This window comes from Pleurodeles waltl, chromosome 11 (genome assembly GCF_031143425.1).
Source record: "Pleurodeles waltl isolate 20211129_DDA chromosome 11, aPleWal1.hap1.20221129, whole genome shotgun sequence".
Classification (NCBI taxonomy): Eukaryota; Metazoa; Chordata; class Amphibia; order Caudata; family Salamandridae; genus Pleurodeles; species Pleurodeles waltl.
Window position 1 is genome coordinate 962,510,194 of NC_090450.1, and position 22,000 is coordinate 962,532,193.

Here is a 22,000-nt window from a genome sequence, read left to right on the forward strand (position 1 = left end):
GGGTGTTAAACCTTGCTAAGCATTACGGAACGGTTCTCCTGGAGCATGCATTTTCGATGAACAGCTCTCCATCTGTGCCAGGGAAAGCCTCTCCGTTGAGTGACCTGTTTTGCGGTGTCTCGCCGCGGGTACTTTTTCCTTTTTGGAGTGTCTGGTCCCATCTTGACAACCCACATGTTGCTTGATTCGTTGGATAGCAGCAAGGGGAGCCAATACCCAGCCACTCCTGCCAGCTCCCCGCATGGCCAGCACCTACTGGTGCTGCCACAGGAGCTGACTCCTCCTTCTTGTCTGCCCCTTTCCAGGGGGAAGACACAGTGCTGGCGGTGGCCTTCCAGGCAACGCAGGCGTGTGCAAAGGCACTCCCCCCTCCATTGGGGTCCAGGACCTCCACCTCCCATCAGGGGGCACAATGGAACTCCCCCAATCCTGCTCTCCATCGAGGCCTAGGGATTGGATCCTGTGACCCCAGCAGTCTACACAGGGAGCACAATGGAACTCTCTGACTTTACTTCAGTTGTGGGGCTCACGAATGAGGTCCTGGGCGCCCTCCAGTGACTTCACGGGAAGCAGGACAGTGCTTCCCACTTGTCTTGTTGGCCAGGGCCCAGGGATGGAGTCCTGGGCCCATTCTATTCAGGCAGCACAGCGGCTCTGGGACATGGGTGAGCTCTCCTGCCCCACACTGGATATGAAACAGGTTCCTGCTCCCACAAAAGCTCGGGCCGCAGTGGTGCTACCTCCACAACAAAGTAGGCATCAGCTTATGCCCCAGGGGCACGACCTGGTGCACACTACGTCCATGATACGGGGATGCTGGCGATCAGCCACAGCGGCTCTCCTTACTTTTCAGGGCCTTGTCCCCAGTGGGGGAAGGGGTCACGCGAGTCCTCAGCACTTGCCACACGGTACGCACTCCAGGCCCTGAAAGGGGGTCACAGCTGCTGCCAAGTTTCTGAGGGCGTGCATGAGTTGTAGGCGTTTCGTCTCAAGCAAATATGGTCAGGCTCCACGGAGATAAAACAACACTTCTCACTCGTTGTGTGAGAGTAATCAAACATGTGCTAATTCAGAAAAGGGGAAAGCACTCCTCTCATGCCAGTCTTGGGCAAAAGGGACCAAGGAGCAAGATGCAGCGCTCCCAACATGCTGGGTTCCTCGGGAGGTACCGTATGGGACACAGGGGGTGCAGACAGGCCAGCACACCCAACTAGGAGTTCCAGTGGTAGTTCCCTGTGGCTGCCCCACAGAACCCAGGCAGTCCAGAGTCAGGGGAAAGACTGGCAGCAGGGCAACATGCAGAAAAGCAATACAGATGAGTCCTTTAGACCACCTATCAACCACTGGGCATCAGGCCTACAAAAGAAGAGCAATCCAGATGAGTCCTTTGCGCAGTCAGGGAGTCCCTGTGGCAGACGCACAGTCCCAAGTCCAAAAGTGCTCTAAAAAATGTGGGGGAAGACCCTTGTACTTATATTCATTTTGCGCAGTCTTCACAAAAGGGGGGAAAGGGGTACCAACCAGTACTAACTGGTTTCAGGAGTGTCCCCTTTCTCCTCCAGCACTGGCTCCAGACATCAGTGAGGGGTAAACTACCCCTTTGGGTAAGACCGAAAAATCTGGGCAGATCAGATAGTCAGAACTGCCCTCTCACAGTTATCATATCCTACAGTTACAACATTGTTCTTGGTATCTAAACTCTATTTTCTTAAGTTCATTTATAAATCATTAACTATCGGTCTGATATGTTAGTCCTGGTACATAAACCAGGATCCTAAATTTGCACCCCAAACGTTTTGCAGAAAGGGATCCAATTTGAGATGTGATTCATGAAATATTAGGTTGCATCACAAAATGTAGGCAGTTGGTTGCAAAACATCCTTCCTAATGAATATTAATTCAGCAGGTTGCCATTTGTGACTACCTATAATTTGCTACTAACGCAGGAATAGTAGCTTGTAAGGGACAGCAGACCTCCATTTCTCTGTTTGCATTTCCACATGGAAAACATTTTTAATGCAGCCCCTGTTTCTTAATGGAAGAGATGTTTCTATTCGTACACATTTTCTTGCTCCATTGAGGATGGCAAGCATAATATTTTTTTTAAACAAGATGCCGATCCATGGGAAGAGTGTAAGGAAATGCCTCCTTGGCATGGTTACCCCCTGACTTTTTGCCTTTGCTGATGCTAAGTTATGACTTGAGAGTATGCTGGGACCCTGCTAACCAGGCCCCAGCACCAGTGTTCTTTCCCTTGACTGTACCTTTGTCTCCACAATTGGCACAACCCTGGCACTCAGGTAAGTCGCTTGTAACTGGTACCCCTGGTACCAAGGACCCTGATGCCAGGGAAGGTCTCTAAGGGCTGCAGCATGTCTTATGACACCCTAGGGACCCCTCGCTCAGCACATACATACTGCTTGCCAGCTTGTGTGTGCTGGTGGGGAGAAAATGACAAAGTCGACCTGGCACTCCCCTCAGAGTGCCATGCCAACCTCACACTGCCTGTGGAATAGGTAAGTCACCCCTCTAGCAGGCCTTACAGCCCTAAGGCAGGGTGCACTATACCACAGGTGAGGGCATATGTGCATGAGCACTATGCCCCTACAGTGTCTAGGCAGAACCTTAGACATTGTAAGTGCAGGGTAGCCATAAGAGTATATTGTCTGGGAGTCTGTCAAACACGAACTCCACAGCACCATAATGGCTACACTGAAAACTGTGAAGTTTGGTATCAAACATCTCAGCACAATAAATGCACACTGATGCCAGTGTGCACTTTATTGTAAAATACACCCAGAGGACATCTTAGAGATGCCCCCTGAAAACATACTCGACTTCCAGTGTGGGCTGACTAGTTTTTGTGAGCCTGCCACCCACCAGACATGTTGCGGGCCACATGGGGAGAGTGCCTTTGTCACTTCCCCCCCCTTGCAGGAACTGTAACACCTGGCTTTGAGCCTCAAAGGCTTACCCCCTTTGTTGCAGTGCCACAGGGCATTCCAGCTAGTGGAGATGCCCGCCCCCTGGACACAGCCCCCACTTTTGGCGGCAAGTCCAGTGGAGATAATGAGAAAAACAAGGAGGAGTCACCCACCAGTCAGGAGAGCCCCTAAGGTGCCCTGAGCTGAGATGACCCCTGCCTTTAGAAATCCTCCATCTTGGTTTTGGAGGATTACCCCAATAGGAATAGGGATGTGCCCCCCTCCCCTCAGGGAGGAGGCACAAAGAGGGTGTAGCCACCCTCAAGGACAGGAGCCATTGGCTAGTGCCCTCCCAGACCTAAACACACCCCTAAATTCAGTATTTAGGGGCCCCCAGAATCTAGGAGACTAGATTCCTGCAACCTAAAGAAGAAAAGGGACTGCTGACCTGAAGCCCTGCAGTGAAGACGGAGATGGCAACTGATTTGGCCCCAGCCCCACCGGCCTGTCTCCCTACTTCAACGAAAACTGCAACAGCGACGCATCCAACAGGGACCACTCGACCTCTGAAGCCTCAGAGGACTGCCCTGCATCTAAAGGACCAAGAAGCTCCCGAGAACAGCGGCCCTGTTCAACAAACTGCAACTTTCTGCAACAAAGAAGCAACTTTAAAGACTCCATGTTTCCCGCCAGAATCGTGAGACTTTCCACTCTGCACCCGACGCCCCCGGCTCGACCTGCAGAAAACTAACACTACAGGGAGGACTCCCTGGCGACTGGGAGCCCGTGAGTAGCCAGAGTTGACCCCCCTGAACCCCCACAGCGACGCCTGCAGAGGAAATCTAGAGGCTCCCCCTGACCGCGAATGCCTGTAACAAGGGACCCGACGTCTGGAACCAATACTGCACCTGCAGCCCGCAGGACCTGAAGGACCTGAACTCTAGTGCAGGAGCGAACCCCAGGCGACCCTCTGCCTACCCCAGGTGGTGGCTACCCCGAGGAGCCCCCCCTGTGCCTGCCTGCATCGTTGAGGAGACCCCGGGTCTCCCCGTTGCTTTCTACACAAAACCCGACGCCTGTTTGCACTCTGCACCTGGCCGCCCCCGTGCCACTCAGGGTGTACTTTCTGTGCCTGCTTGTGTTCCCTTCAGTGCCCTACAAAACCCCCCTGGTCTGCCCTCCGAGGACGTGGGTACTTACCTGCTGGCAGATTGGAACCAGGGCACCCCTGTTTCCATTGAAGCCTATGGGTTTTGGGCACCTCTTTGACCTCTGCACCTGACCGGCCCTGAGCTGCTGGTGTGGTAACTTTGGGGTTGCCTTGAACCCCCAACGGTGGGCTACCTCGGACCCAACTTTGAACCCTGTAAGTGTTTTACTTACCTGTGAACTTAACAATTACTTACCTCCCCCAGGAACTGTTGTTTTTGCACTGTGTCCACTTTTAAAATAGCTTATTGCCATTTTTGTCAAAACTGTACATGCTATTGTGATTATTCAAAGTTCCTAGAATACCTGAGTGAAATACATTTCATTTGAAGTATTATTTGTAAATCTTGAACCTGTGGTTCATAAAATAAACTAAGAAAACATATTTTTCTATACAAAGTGTACTCATTTATTGCCTGTGTGTGTACAACAGATGCTTAACACTACCCTCTCATAAGCCTACTGCTCGACCACACTACCACAAAATAGAGCATTCAAATTATCTCTTTTTGCCAGTATCTTCCTTCAAAGGGGAACCCTTGGACTCTGTGCACACTATTTCTTACTTTGAAATAGTATATACAGAGCCAACTTCCTACAGCTTCCTTTTCACAAATCAGATACTACCCCAACTCAGGTGTAAGATTGATGGTTTACTATTTCAACTGCAGCTGAAACCAGTTGATGAATATAAGAGCACATCACAACTTGGGATGAACTCCCCATTTAATTTACCTCCTAACTGCAATTTGCAATAAGTCACAAAGCCCCTTGTGAACCAGAAGTATTTTCTAATGCAGAAATACTTTCACAAAAGGCATTTAGTAAACATTGATTTTGCATAGGTTGAGACAGACTACTTTTGAATGTCAGGCCACATATTCCCTAAATTATTGCTGATTATGCCATCTTAGTATCTCCACAGAGCTATTAACCCGACTCCATCTCGCTTTCATAACCTTATTGCTACAATGATAGTTCTACTCCCCTTTATTCCTTATTACATGCCACCATGAAATTGGATTATTTTCTGATAATTGAACTTTATACATTAATTTGTAAAATACAATGCAATCCCATCTGTTTAACAAATTAAACAGTGGTGCCCAACCTTTTGACTTCTGTGGACCCCCACTTTATCATTACTGTAACCCGGGGACCCCCAATGAATCATTATTAGAATCTGGGGACCACCCACTGAGTCATTACTGAAAGCCGGGTACCCTGGCCTAAACATTGTCAACAAAACAAAACAAAACAAACAAATACAGAAACAAACATTCAGCAAACACATACACAAAGGATAACACATTTTATTTTATTTGCAAACAAATATAAATTAAAAAAATGAAAAAAGTAATTTTGAACGGAAGGTTGGAGCTTTTCTAAATTCAACTGAAGCCACACATTGTCGTTACTATGTTCTGTTTGATGCACCTGCACTGCTCCCACAAATCAATCTGAGAATTCCAATTTAATGTTTAGCCTTCAATTTCAAATTCATTGACACTTACAGTACTTTTTAAAATTTCCAATTGTACATTGAACCACTTTATTTATCTACACTTTATTATTCTGTTAATATTATTTAATTCTCCAAGCAGTCCTGGACCCCCTGAAGAGGCTTTGTGGACACCCGGGGGTCCCCGGACCACAGGTTGGGAACTACTGGATTAAAGCAAACAAATAATTTAAGGTATTTTAGTTTTTCTTTATGTGTCAAAATGTCTGGGCTCTAATAAACCTGTTATTCTTTTGTTAATGCTCTTGATATTTTCAAAGGTGGGTCAAGGCAGGAGTTTTAGGGCACCATCTATTGTTGATTTCATCTTACTATGTAAGGCCCAAATATGTCCTTTTTCAGTGAATATGTAGGACCCCAGAAGGTAGAATAATACTTTACCTTGAGTGCTGAAAATCCTTGCATTGTTAATACTTCATACATTATTCTCAAAGCCTCTACATATGCTCACACATTTATGAGTATTTGCTTCGTGCAGATTTAAGACACAACTGAGGGCTGAACATGAGCAGAAGCCTAAGGGTATACTGAAGGTTATTCACACTGAGGAAGAGATCTAGTGACTGGTGTTTCACATTGTTTCAATTCACCAGAAACCCATCACCTTTGTGTTCTCTTCTAGTAGATTTATTCCTACACACTTAAGTGATGGGTGGTATGCCACAATTTAGCTGAATTGTATTTTATTAGTTAATCTAATTGCTTTGAATGTACAGGTAACACAATATAATAATGATCCAAGTATGCTATGTTGTATTAGGAGCCACTAGGATAAACTAAGCAGCATTGACAAAGCCAACAGGTCTCGACATCCAGCCTAATACCCCTGCATTTTTCTTTTATTCCTGTGGAGTATAATTATTTGGTGTGGAGTGAAATTTTGTGGTGGGGAATTATGGGGTGTTAGGTGGATTTAAATGGTATGGGCTGGAACTGTGTTACATGGAATTGTGTAGCATGGAATGTTTGCATTGAGTGGAATTATGTGGAGTGTAATTATGTTGCATGGTGTGGAGTGAAATTATGTGGACTGTAATTGTGGGGCATGGAGTGGAATTATGTGTAGTGGTGTGGAGTGCCATGGATTGGAATTATGTGTTGTGGGATTGAAATATGTTTTGTAGGGTAGAATCATGTGGTGGGGGTTGAATTATGTGCTGTGTAGTGGAATTATGTAGCCTGGGGTGGAATTATTATTAGTATTATTATTAGAAATGTATAGAGCGCATGGCTACCCAAAGGCCTCCCAGCACTAGTGCAGGACAATCAACGAGCAAAGCTGACATACTATGCTGAGAAAAGAAAGTTCTTCAATTTTTACGGAACTGAAGTTCAGAGTTTACTGTGGTATTGAATTGTGTAGCATAGATTTGTGTTGCGCTGAGTGGAATTTTCTAGAGTGGGATTGTAAAGTGTATAATTGTGAGGAGTTGAATTGTGGGGTGTGGCACTATGTGGCTTTGAGTGGAATTATGTTGAGTGGGATTAGGTGGCATGAAGTGGAGTTGAATTTTGTGGAGTGTAACTGTGTATTGTGGAATGGAACTATGTGGGTGGAAATTATGTGTCATAGTGGAGTGGAATTTTGTTGAGTTGAATTAAGGGGTATGGAGGTGAGTGTAATAATGTCTTATGAAGTGGATTGGATGTATGTGGTGTGGAGTTAAAATATGTGTATTGTAAATATGTGGCATGATGCAGAGTGGAGTTACATGTAGTGTAATTATGTTGCTTGATGTTGATTTTCATGCAGTGGCATGCATTGGAGTGGAAGTATGTGGCATGATGAATTATATTGTCTGGATTGCAATTATGTGGTGTGGAGTGAAATTATGTTGGTTGCAGTGGAACTGTTTGTGACCAAATTGTGTTGTGTGGAATTGTGTGGCTTTCACTTGTGAGGCAATAAGTGGAGTTATGTGTAGTTGAATTATGTGGCATGGCGTGCACTGGAATTAGGTTGATAGCAATTATGTGGTATTGAGTGTAGTGGAATTATTCGGAGTGTGACCACGTATCATGGAGTGTATCTATATGGAGCGGTTTTGGGTGTTGTGGTTTTAAATTATGTGGCATGGATTTGAATTGTGGTGTGGATTGGATGTATGTGGTGTGTAATGGAATTATGTGTTGTGGAATAGGATTATGTGATCTTGTATGGAATTATGTGTCATGGAGTTGAATTCTGTGGTTTGGAATAGTGCGGCTAGGATGGAATTCAGTTGAGTTAAATTAGGTGTCATGGTGTGGAGTGTATTTATGTGGAGTGTTGCTATGTGGTGTGGAGTGGATTAAAGTGGAGTGTAACTACGGTATATGGATTGGAGTGTATGTTCTGTGGATCTAGAAGCATCAAGATGTCAAGATCCCAAGGAATGATGAAAGAGAAGCATATCAGACCTAGTAAATGGCAGCTATTTCCCACATAGCCTGAAGTAAGAGAGCAAATATGTCTAGGGGCATTTTTTGGTAAAATAGACATCTTGTAGAGTGGATGATGTGTCCGTCCGAGATCATGGACAACTATGTTAGACTTTTGTATTCTTTATGATAGCTGATTTCAAATCTGCACAGAGAATGATATACTTGCATTAACAAAAGAAAAAAAAGAAAAAGAGTTTGAGGAGGTCATAGTTGGAAGACTAAAAATGACTTTAGTGATTCTGACACTGAACTGTGGATTAGCTAGAGGATCTTGTTTTTATCTTCCGGCATGTCATTATATCAGGAAAACTGAACTGCATGCTCCAGTGGCTGACTTCAGGTTGCAGAAAACTAAATACCAGAAAAGGGGACAGCAGCAATGTATATCAGTACTGTAGACTGAGATAAAAGACGACGGAACAACATTTACTGCCGGGTCACAGATTATTACTTTTGGCCAAGCAGGAATTTTGACATATTAGATCAATTCAATACAGTTATTGATTTTTATATAGTGCTATTAACAGCTGTTACTATTAAAAGGCACACAAACAGTAGCATGGGTTTAAAAAAAAAAAAGGCACAGTTAATAGCTGTGATCGGAGCAGCTTGTCTGCACATTATATGGAAAGAGATCAGTCCACGACATATTTGAAACAAGCAGCAATGAGGGAGGGTGTGGGGGACGGGTCAAGTATTGAAGCAGGAGAAGTTTGGGAAGCAGAACAGGTGCCCTTGGAAAACAGTGTCTGACATTTTATCTTGGTCTTGGAATAGACATTGAATGTGACAAGATAAGAACACGATTTACAGAAGCAGAGTTTGGAGGGAGTGAAAACAGGATTGTTCTTGTGAATTGCTTTTCAACAAAAAAGTAGTTCTTAAACCTGATGATAAAATGGTGACCAGTGGATTGATATAGTATTTTGTCCCTGCTCTCAGGCAGGGCTAACTACAGGAAGAGGCAAGACAAATACATGCCGTGGACAAATGAGGAGAAAGAATAAGAGAGCGACTATGGAGCCAGCAAAGGGGAAGCCTATGGGGGGGGGGGGGGGAAGGGGCTGAAGCCCACAAAGTATAAACAACATTTCTCAAACAGACAACACAATTGCTGTCTAGCTGAGACCTAAAAAATGAAGAGCACCAAGCAATATACAATACAGGATAACTCAATCATCATCAATAATTAAAGGTGTTAAACCTTTCTCTAAAGTTAATCATGACGCAAATTAGTCTGTTCTTAGCATAGTGCAGCATCTCACATTCTGGAATCCCAAAAAAGGTGTAACTGTTGAGTATGATTTTCAGTGTTCCGAGTTTGAAATTTGGAAATGTATTCTTAAATATGCTAATGCAAACCTATGTAGTACCTTTTTTGATTATTTCATGGAGCATGAAAAGAATTCCAACAGTTGTGATGGCAGTTTGCAGCTGTTAAAGATTCCCAAGAGTACTTATGTGTTTATATAATCTGGCATCGGGGAATTGATTCATACTGCAATTTATGAATGCACAAAAGTCATGACAAAATGTATTTACAAGTGTAAACATTTTTGGTTTCTCTGAAGGGCAAGTATATACTACTACTTCTAAAATACAATGGGCCAGATTTACAAGACCCTAGTGCCTCCTTGCGCCACACTGCTGTAATTTGTTACGTTAATGTGGCTCAAACTGGAATGGCATGGGTAGCAAAAAAATGATGGATTTAGGCCCAGATCTCTGTACTGGAGTGAATGTTTGTTCAGCATTTCGTCCATTACTTGTTCTTTTTGCATTTGTCCCCCTAACTGGGAAGGGTATGCCCAGACGTGGGTCCCTTTCTCCCCATGCCACTGGAGTGAAGCTAGCCTGGCTGATAAAGGGTGTTACCCTAAAACTGGTCCCAGGATGCTTGTTTCCAGTCCAGGGAGGACCTGGCTTGGCAGTGCGGGCTCGACTGTTCCCATGGGGAGCAGGGTAAAGGCTGATTTGCATATGGCTGGGTCCAAACTGGAATGGCATGTGTAGCAAAAAAATGATGGATTTAGGCCCAGATCTCTGTACTGGGGGGAATGCTGGTCATTGTTCAGCATTCTGTCCATTTCTTTCTGAATGTGGCTCCAGGAGGTATTTTTCGCAGCGCCATTTTTACAAAGTGGCACAATGCATGTATTGCACCACTTTGCGAACCCTTACACTACATTATGCCTTCGTCAGGCATAATGTATGCAAGTGGGGTGTTCCGGCATTAAGAGGACGGCAAAAATGGTGCAGTGAAATCTACAACATTTTATTGCACCATTTTTGGCATCATTTTCACGCCTGCTCAAAGAAAAAGAAATAAATGGGCCTCCTTGAACTTTGCTGCACTAGCCTCAAACTGTTTTATGCGACTGTAGCAAAGCACCACAATAGCATAAAAAAGTAGACGCTATTGGTCCAACGTTAGCTATGGTGCCCTGTATTGTAAATATGGCTCACCCATGGTGTCATTAGGTGGTGGGGGGGGGCGCAAGAAATCTGGCACATCAATGCTGATGCACCAGGTTCTTGTAAATCTGGGTCTATGTTCTTTGTGGCTGTCAGTCCTGTTTTCATTACTATACAGAAAATGCATTGCAAACTGCTTTGAATTACCAGGATCGGGCACAAACACTATGGTTGCCCAATTCTGCTAATCATAGTTGTGCAGTAATATCACACACCTGCTGTTCATCACCATGTACGTTTTTCAATGTAATACCTGGTGACATTTTCATAGATAACTGTGGCCACAATGACTGAAGATGTATGCAAATTGAGTATTATAACTCCAATTGTGCATGATAGTCATCATTATGAGAAGGAAACCTCAGACTAGGGTGTTCATTTCTCCTAGAGAAAAACACAAGGTGCAGTAATTGATTTTTCCTGGGACAAAAGTTCTGCACAGTAGTCCCTATATGTAAAGAGAGCTTTTGTCTTACCCTTGGCAGAAGTAAATCTATGACTGTTTTCAGGGCAGAAATGACAGTGACAAGACCAACAGTCTTGGAGGAGTGTATTCATCTACACAGCAAAACAGAAAATGTTCCCTTCCCAACTCAGAAACCAATACCTTGCCCTCTCTGTCACCATAGATATGATGTATGTAGTTTTCCATTTGGCCCGGTACATCACGCCTTTCCTTCTGGCTAGGTTCGTTCTATTCAAACACTAGATACACATATGCATACCTAGGCAGGTGTCCCTACTTGGTAGCATGCACTATTACCTTATCAAGAGATTTTCTCACAAGGAAAATTGTCCACGTCTGATGACATTTTCCCTGTCAGTTTACACATGAAAATTCTAATTCAAATTTGCGAAATATGAAATTACTTGTAAATGATGGTGTTTAGGGCCAGATGTATCAAACGTTTTTACCCATTCTGTGTCTATGGGAAAAAGTGGTCGTACATATGGCCCTTAGTGCTTGCAGTAGAAAATAAATATGAAAGCAAACAAAATGTCCCTGATTTACAAACTCTTTTCTCTTGGCTTGAAATAATTTTTAAACAGTCTTAAGCATTTGATTACAGGATAAAGCCTGCTTAAAATACGCTTTGTACAGTCATAGCTCTGATTTACGCCAGGAAAAATGAAAAATCGAGTTCCCTAAGCAATAAACACTGTAAAATATGTTCAGTGAAAAAGACTTTGAACAATAGCTCTATTCTAATTATTATTACAAACTCTCCTTGGTTCAGTAACCACTGTGGCTCATTTCAGGTTGAAGAACATCTACTGAATTGTTGCAGATCAGAAACCTGCAGCAGTGCATGCAGATAAATATGTTTAGCTGAAAGGGTGTTCTTCAGGTTTACAGTAAACGCTGACACAAATAGATTTTTTTCTGCATTGCGTCTGTTTTTTTTTTTTTTTTTTTTTTTACGGTCACTTTCTCACAATATAAGCATTTTTTAAGCAGTGCTCGCTTCCTGTCAAATTTCATCAATGCATGACATTTCCATAGGAGAGAGCACATATCTTTCTGCTGGTTTATGATTAAACCTAAGGAAACAATAGTTGGCACCAGTATTGTTTATCTAGCATGTCTGATGAAAAATATGAAATGTGAATTTAATCATTGTGGTCCATCCTTATTTTTGATGCTTTGGAACATTTTATCTTTTGTTGTTAAAATGGCTTTATGGATTAAAAGCCATCTCCTCTGCACGTCTTATTCAAGGGTTACTTTTGGTTATGTTGTTAAGGTGTGGAGATTTGTAGAGCACACTATCATCCAGGAGGGTTTCCTGGCACTGAGCAGGTGTGAGTCTAGGCAGACCTAGGGCCTAGTTGAGTCTACTAAAAAAAACAGGTCTTCAGCTTCTTGCAAAATTCAGAAAGTGAGGAGTTGGCTCTAATGTGTAGTGGCAGGCCATTTCATGCTTTTGGAATTATATAAGAGAAGGCTTGACTGCTGGTTCTGGTTTTCTGTATGTACAGGATTTGTGTAAGTAAGAGTCCAGACAAAAGCCACTCAACACATTGATTTGCTTTGAAAAAACTCTAATTTTTAAGCAAAAGTTAAATAGTGTGAGAATAATAGATCAAGGTGTGTGAAGGAATATAAACATGTGTGGCAGAGACAGGATTCGTAAAATCAGAATTTAATTAAAAGTACAATAACTAAATAAATTGATAAAAAATAAAAGGCCAGGTAAGCACCCAGTTATCACAACTCAAGTAAATTCAAATTAACACTTTAGACATTAGTGCTCGAGTTAAATTAAGTATTTAGAATTCCATTTCAAGGTTTCCTGAAAAACATAAGAAAATAGAACATCATCAACGCAACATAACAAAAAAGTATTTTTTTATTTAGTTAGGGGGCCCACCTGGCATGGAGCTAAATTCAGGACAGTAAAAATTCTGGACAAAGGGTCAAAATTGAGGACAAAAATTCTGGACAAAAGGTCAATTTTACAGACACATTCGAGGAGGGGCTATATCCCACTACTTCATCAATGCATTTATTTACTATTTCTTATTTGGCACACTTTATTCACTGTGCATTCTCTGGATGAGATTGCCTCTAGATATGCTACATTCAAATAGCGCATTATGCCCTTGTTCAATAGTAAAATGATGCACTTGATCACGGTGTCAAGGATATCACCCCTACCCAAATCTAAACAATCTTTCTTTTAGCAAAAGTTCGAGGTTTCTAAACATTTTAAACCTATGGCAAAGAGTTTGGGAAACATTAACATAGGTGACTTTTTCACCATTTACTAGTTTAGGCAAGTTTAACAAAAACATCTATCTCACTTTACCCTCCACTGAAAGACAGATCGAAAAAAATTAATGAGGCAGAACAGATGGTGTGGGAAACAGTTTAACACCTAATGTCAGGATGTAAGGTACCCACCACGTGTCTGTAGTCTCACAGCACAAAGAAGGCCTAACTGCTGCATTAGAGTGTGCTTCAGGGACTCTAGATTTATCTAGAACTGGGAGCCCGGACCCACCAGAAAAAAAGAATTAAAGAGCAAGATGAGGTTGAGATCAAAGGGGAGATCTGCAGCAACTGATTCACAGGATCATTTTTTAGAACCAGACAAATTAGGAAGAGAAGAACAAAGTCGGACAATTCCTAAAATTAGACTTGAGTATCCCCAAATATTGGGCACCTGGAGAACAGTAGTGGCTCGCAGGATGCTGAAGGAGGGGTTGCAGGGAATAAACATTTATTTAATTTAATAAACAAAAACATTTATTGTTCCTTGCTGCCGTGTCGCTCGTCTCCGTCACCGGATGCTGCAGGCAGAGCAGCATCAGGATTGGCTGGGAGTGCCCAGCCAGGGTGCTCCCAGGAAGACTGGGAGCCTGTGCAGGGCTGGAGAGACCCCTATGTGCATGTGTGTTTGGCTGGCTAAAGACGGCCAGCCAAACACACACCCGCATAGGGCTCACTGCTCGTCACCCCTGTGGCCCTGCCGCTTTTACCAGAAAACAATCATAAACAAAGTTTATGATTGTTTTCTGGTAGAGGTTTTGCAGCTGCCACTACTGGCGGGAGGCGACGCCCAAACGGAAGAGCCGCCACTGCTGGAGAGTAGTCTCAGAAGGGAGGCCAGAAACAGAAAAGTCACTGTCAAGTGGTTGAGTGAGGATTTCCCACACACACTGGCAAGCTCTAATGGTGCAATGCTAAATTTATAGTACTTGTGGAGGGTGGGCAGGAGCCATCTCTCTTGGAAAGTAGGGCACTGGGCAATTGCCCACTCTGTTCAGGTCTTAAAATGGCTCCACAGTATAGCCAACACTGAACCATAGTCAGGCTCATCCTTAAGTGACAAAGAACATGCAAAACCTTCAAAATAATTGGCATGCTAATCACAAAACAAGCAATATATAAGAACATGATAAAAAAGATTTTAGCACCTAGATAGTTTTTTTTTTTAACATAAGGAAGTGTTTCAACTTAACAAAATAGATCACAACATTGCATTGGTATTTTTCCTCAGGGAATGTTGATAAACATGAACTTTAAAACATGTATTAACCCTCCCTCCAGACAAAGCTATGAGTGAACAAAGTGAACCAAATGTCTAGAGTACCTTAAGTCATGGTCAATATAATTTTTATTGTTTGCGGTACACTACAGGCTATTAAAGCATATACAAGTGAGGTGTTTGTACAGGATCTATCTTGAACTGAATTACTTGAGAATGTTCCTAACTGTCACTATTAAGTAAATTAGGCATGTGAAGTGACTTAATTTTACTTAAATCACAAAATGTATTCAAACAGGGAAGCCTGGTTTTGAACCCAGGTTTCCTGGTCACACATAGTGGCATTAAGCCACTGACTAGATACATTTATTTTGATCAATCCCCTTTAACACCAGAGGAAAGTGTTTTTGTATAATTCAATCAGCTGAATAGTACACTGTCATATAAATGCAAATCACAGGTTCATTTGGCACAATGGGCCTCATTGTGAGCATGGCGGTCCAGACCACCATGCCAGCGGTGGGGGAAATTACTGCCACCTGCATAGCGGTCTGGACCACCATATAACAAACAAGGGAAGACCCTAAAGGTGGCCCTCCACCACCACCAGGCTTCCACCGACAGGCAGCCTGACGATGGTGGATTTCTCTATCCGACAGGGCAGCGCTGCAAGCAGCGCCACCCTCAGGATAGAGAACCCTAATTCCTCCAGCTTTTCCCTGGTGGTTTCCCCTGCCAGGGAAAGGCTGGTGGACAGGGTGCTCCAGGGCCCCCGTGAACAGCCCTGTCACGCAGGTCGGACAGTGATATGCGTGATAAGTGCTGCTGCACCCGCCGCACTGCGGCATTGACAACAGCTCCATGTGGAGCCGTCAGCAATGTCCTGGCCCAGCATTCCAGTGGGCCGGCGGGCGGAAACAGTGTTTCCGCCCACCGGCCCAGTGGAATGTATATTATAGGGCCAGCTGGGTCTTCTAGGGGCTGGAGGTCTATGGTTAGACCGCCAGCATGAACACGGCGGGGAATCCCACTGTGTTCATAATGAGCCCCAATTTCTTTAAAAAAGGTACATAGTGAAGGTGGGGAATTGCAGGACCCACATGCTAATATCCCTGGCTTTCTCGGACTTTACATAACTGTTCAACGCAGTGGCAGAATGGTTTTAAGAGTATGTATATTGTGATCCTGAGTGCAATGGAGACGGAGTCAGTGAGCATGGAGGTGAAATCAAAGGTGTGGCTAAACGAAACAAAATATTCTGTAACTACTATGTAGGTCTTTCGCCATCAGATAAATGTATATAAAATAATACACAACAGAAGTGGAAAATAAGTGAAAGCTAAAATAATCAGCATGAAATGCTCTATTTGATGCTACTAAATCTCTGTTGGTTAACGTGATCACTGCAGATCTATGTGTATGCACCTATAGGATCATAGAATTGAACTCTTCTGATGCAGCAGGTTATAATGAGTTGTGCATTTTTAGTGCTGAGGGTCCCTGACGGTCACAGAAAGCATTTTGAATGTGCATGGCATTGCATTATACACACTATATTATATGCTACTGCACAATGCGAAAATAAAAAGACAACAAATGTTTCTAAAATGTAGATTTTATTGATCTGCAGATTGCACTGAGTGCAAACATTTTGTATCTGTTCGTAATGAGTATGCACTCCACAGCTCAGAACACCCGTACAATACCTCTAAAAAATAAACCTATGTCATCTGAAAGCTTAATGCAACTCCTATACAGAATTCAAGCAGCCTTTACAATTTCAGATTAACCAATTGTGCACATTTACATTTTATTTAGTCATTACTAGCACCATGGCGAAAAGGCTTGTTTTCTTATTTAGATCACAGGATCACACCACAGGAAACTCTCTAGTCCATTTCAGCTGAGCCACCTCAAACTGAGAGAATTAACACTTTCTTTTAGCACAAAGGCTAAAATGACCTACTAATGCCATCCCTGGAAACTTCCTTCACTGACACCAGACATGAGAGTTAATTTATGGACAATTATGGATGGGTGGTCACCTATATTTAGAGCATCTTTTATTGCAGGCAATTCTGCATCACCACGTGTGCAAAATAGAATCTTTTCACAACCCCACTTCAGCCAATGAGACAATGGTGAGTGTCCTTCTTTCATGAATGGTGCTCGAAGTTTGGAGTTTGGTTAACCAGTTTTCCCTGAAGAAGAATGTTAGGGTTCTGAGCACGGGCACTGGTCACATATGAGACAGTAAAAAGGTAATGGATGAATAAATGTTAAGGAAGCCATGCTATTTGATTGCTTTTTAACCATGGCTTTGAAATTGTAAAGGACCTTATTTAGAGTTTGGTGGAGTGGGAGAACTATTCAAATCAGCTGTGCTCCCCCCACCTCCCAGCAAACTTGTGGTTACGCCACTCTTTTTAGAGGCAGAGATGTGCTGGCTTTACACCTTCACAGCATCCACTGTTTCCACCAGGGTAAACCTCTGATCTGATGACACATCCAGCAGGTGTCTGCAGCTCAAAGTGACAGTCACCCACCCGATCGAGGACGGGGTGATTGTCACTTACTTACCCTGCCTATGTTGGCATCCAATGCATCTCAGACACGGGCGGGAAAAATGCAGTATGGTCTCCAGGGCCCATATTTATACTTTTTGACGCTAAACTGCGCTAACGCAGTTTAGCGTCAAAAAATTTAGCGCCGTCTAACGCCATTCTGAAGCGCCATGCGGGCGCCGTATTTATGGAATGGCGTTAGCCGGCGCAAGCAGACCGGCGCTGCCTGGTTTGCGTGGAAAAAAACCACGTACACCAGACAGCGCCGGCGTAGGGGGAAAATGGCGTATGGGCGTCTTAAAATGGGGCAAGTCAGGTTACGTCGAAAAAATCGTCGTAACCCGACTTGCACCATTTTTTTTCGACGCCCATCCCCCATCAACATGACTCCTATCATTGTAAAGATAGGAGTCATGCCCCCTTGCCCAATGGCCATGCCCAGGGGACTTCTGTCCCCTGGGCATGGTCATTGGGCATAGTGGCATGTAGGGGGGCACAAATCAGGCCCCCCTATGCCACAAAAAAAAAAAAAAAAAATACTTACCTGAACTTCGCTTAATGTCCATGGGATGGGTCCCTCCGTCCTTGGGTGTCCTCCTGGGGTGGGCAAGGGTGGCAGGGGGGGGTCCCTGGGGGCAGGGGAGGGCACTCTGGGCTCATTTTGAGCCCACTTGTCCCTTAACGCCATCCCTGACCCAGGCGTTAAAAAGCGGCGCAAATGCGCCGTTTTTGGCCACGCCCACTCCCGGGCGTCTCTTTTGCCCGGGAGTATAAATACCACGTAAAGGCCTGGGAGTCATTTTTTAAGACGGGAACGCCTCCCTTGCATATCATTAACGCAAGGAAGGGGTTCACGCTAAAAAATGACGCACACTCCGGGCACTTTGGCGCCCGAAGCGTCTAACGCCAGAGTATAAATATGGCGTTAGTTGGCGTTAGTTCTGCGTCGAATTTGCGTCGAAAAAAACGACGCAAATTCGACGCAACCAGAGTATAAATATGGCCCCAAGTGCGGTAGAAATCACTCTGCACATCAGGGCCATTTATTTTTGTGTTGAGAAAGCAACCTACGGTATTCTTTACAAAAAAAAATGCTAAGTGGACACTGTAAACATAGGTCTATCAGTAATGTTTTGAGCTTGGATTATTTATTATTCCAAGTTTAACACTGAAACATAGCGCTTATTTGAACTTATTGGTCTCACTTCTTTCTGTGACAAAATCTAATTAATTCTTTGCCCCAGAACGAAACAACTAAACTACCTATCATTTTCTTTCATCCTTCAGAAAAGAATTGGAGAATAAATTCTCTTTTAATAATGTTTAACATATGGTGACATTAGCATATTAGAAAATAAACTATTAGAAACTATTTCAAACTTTCTCCACTAAACAATTTTTGCATACTGTCTCGTGACAGGATATGCAAACAATTTGGATTTGTGGATCTTTTGCATCACTGAAAAGTGTTCACTTCATATTCAACAGCCTTGAAAACCCCCAATTGGAGTGAAACACCTGTTGGGTGAGCTGCCAACAAAAAGGCATGCCTATTAAAGAACAAAGATCAAAAATACATAAGTAGGAAGGAAGCTACAAATAATTAATTACATTTTTGAGTGGCTGAAAATATTGAATTTTTGGAGTATTGGTTCAACCTTTGTAAAGGATGCATTTAAATTTTGTGAAATTGGAAATGTATTGACTTAGATGTAGTTGTGTAATGATAGTAAAATTAGCTTCAATCGAAGTTAGATTGGCAGAATGACACAGCACGAGAAACACTTAGCAGAAAGAAATAGGAAGGCATTTAGGCCCATATTTATGAAAAGTTAGCACCGCCTTAGCGCCATTTTTTCACTCTAAAGCAGCGCTAACTTAACTCAATATTTATATTTTGATGCTAGACCCATCTCGCATCAAAATATCCCAGTTAGCATAATTTTCTGGGTGCGCCAAATCACCTTGCGTCGTTATGCGACAATGATATGGAAGGTAGGCGTTGCCTCCCAAAAAATGAAGCTAGCCCCCTAGCGCCATATTTATCTCCCTATGCTAAACCACACACACCTACATAGCTGACCCAAAAAATGATGCTAGGGCCGATTAGCGCCAAATGTAACACCTAGTCAGACCAGGCATTAAAGTTAAATTAGGCACATTTCCTTAGGGAAACACCATGGAGTCCACCATGGTGTCCCTATTTTGGGTATATAAATGCCCACTGCAACCCCCGGCATCCACACCACACACACCACAGTAACACTACAGGAGTAAGGAGCCCATCCCAGGTAAGTTGAGGTAAGTATATGTGTTTTTCTGATGTGCCACTGTGGGCCACTTACATGGCGCCCTCTGGCTGGCACTGGTTGTGTTGTGGTTGTCCTGGGGACACTGGTCCCCTGTGTTGGACATTATAGTTTTTGTACTGACTCCTGTCCATGACCTTCATGCAAACGAAACATCTCCCTACAATTAAGGGACATTTATTGATTAAAATGCCAACCAGCTGCAAAGATATTGCAGTGGATTGTCCTTTCTGATTTCTCAAGACTGCTTCCATCTTTCAATGGGACACTCTTTGTTTTGCAAAATGACTCCCACCTTACATTTGGATCGGATCCTATTTCTGGGGAGTGGAAGTCATTGTCCCAAATGGGCTGGCATGGCTTCCGTCATATTTAAAATGCTCCAGCCACCTTAGTGTTTTTATCCACTACATTACCATAGTGCATAGAATAGCTTTGCAAAAGGTAATATCTCAGAGGCATTACATACGTATTCTAGTTTGCTGGGTCTGGATGCAGTGAAAATGGTTTCACTAAGCACATTATCAGAATCAATTTATCATGCAGTTATATAAAACGTAAGAAATACAAAACAGAGTCAAAGGCGTACAGGAGTAAAAACACCACATATTAAAAACATAAAGTCTAAGTAAAAAAAGAAGTATTTCAAATGGGTCGTCAGTGTAGAATAAATTCAGAGTACAGATTCTAGTCCCTGACCACCTAAAACAGGAAGGAACCTTTGTCTCGGATAACTGAAACACATTACAAATTACACCATTCCTGGCCTCAATTCTGGCCGGTAAAATTCGCACCCGGCTCTGTAAAAGAAATATTACGAATCGCCTTACTCCCAAGCTGACCGGTTCATGTAATTGAAAAGTGACAGTGATGAAAGTAATTCGAAACCGAGTCAGGTTGTTACAAGCACTTCTTAATTGTCGCCACAATAAACAGCATCTTTGGTACCGAAGCGCTGTGTGCAACATGTGCAGTGTAAGAAGCTCAGGGATGCGCCGTATTTACAGAAACACATTGCACCCCTGCATTTCCCTCTGCACCGTCCCTGAGTTAAGCTGTCTGCACCAACAAAGGCATCCTTGCACCATAGTGCAAGGGTGTCTGCGTTGAGGGGAGAGATTGTTTATGTGCAGGAAGGTGCCCCTTCCTGCACATAAACAATTACTAATAGCGATTTGTCACTTCTGTATGTGCTGCAAAATGTAGCACGTATAGAGGTACCAAAGAGTCATTTTGGAATGATTCTTTATGTGCAGGAAGGGACACCTTCCTGCACATAAACAATCATCCATGGCATTTTGCTTCTTCTATGTCTGCTGCAGAATGCAGCAGACATAGAAAAACAAAAAAACAGAGGAGGAATAAAAGCATTCCTCCTCGTTTTGCCATGCTAACGCCACCCCTGGGGTGGCGTTAGTTTTTGGCGCTGCCACAGATTTCTGATTTCTCGTAAATCTGGGGCAGCGTCAAAATCAATGGGTGTTGTGATGGAACACCCACAGCAACACCCATTGCAAGCCCCTCTGACGCAGAAAACCTCCTTGTAAATATAGACCAGTGGCTTGCGCCACAAGAGCGTCATGAAAAGTGAAGCTCCGGTAGCGCTAGGGGCTCTTAATTATGCCCCAAAGGGCACAAAGCAAAGCAGGAACAGAATAGTTACAATGAACAGTTTGATGTTGTGTCACTGAGAGAATTGATTTTGGCCAGTTCTGTTGCAACCATCTGAAGATACTTGAGAGTTTTAACGTTTAGAAGTCTATAAATAGGATTCAAACTAGCAATTACCGCCTGCCAGCAGGTGTGGTCTCCAAGGTGGATGAATTCAGGTCAGAGAAGAACTCTCCTTAGCTGCAGCATGGCTGGGCACATGCATAAGATGTGAATTAAAGTTTCCTTTCCTTGGACACAAAAATGGCATCTCATATCGTGGCACTCTGAGCGCCGCCATGCCGGAAGATGGGCACGCAGATTCCACTCGCCCCGCCTTAAGGCCGCAAGCCTAGCCTTAATCGAAGGGCAGGTGGCGGTGACGTTGTTCTGCTGCCTGCTGGCGGCACCTTAGGTTTTTCTTATGCAAAGAGAAAGGCAAGTGGGGAAACTCTGCAATGGCAAACATTTGAAAATTCATAAGCATTTACAACAGAGTATAAATAAGTTGCATAACCTTAGCCTGCAGTGGAAGATCTTCTACAACTCAGAGTACTGCAAACTTGCATGCAACTAATGTTCTTCCAATGAACGAAAAAGAGTCTTCTTCCGATCTTTGAGAAATAGCTAAACAAAATGTCTACTTTTTGAGGCATTGCTGGTTTCATGCAGTTAATTTCACAGGCTTTGCCTTCGTACTTGTTTCCAATGTATTTGTAACAAAGAACAATGCATTTATGAGAAGGAGCAGTGGTCCAGTATGTTAGGGTGTGTGATGAACGCCACAGTAAATATTCACGGTCGGCATCAATTATCAAAAGATTTTAAATTTCAAGTGCAGATTATTTAACCTTCATCCTGGATCCCTTTTGTAATATTGCACTGAGAGACACACAATCCCTCTCTTCACTTCTGGTGTCCAATCTCTGCA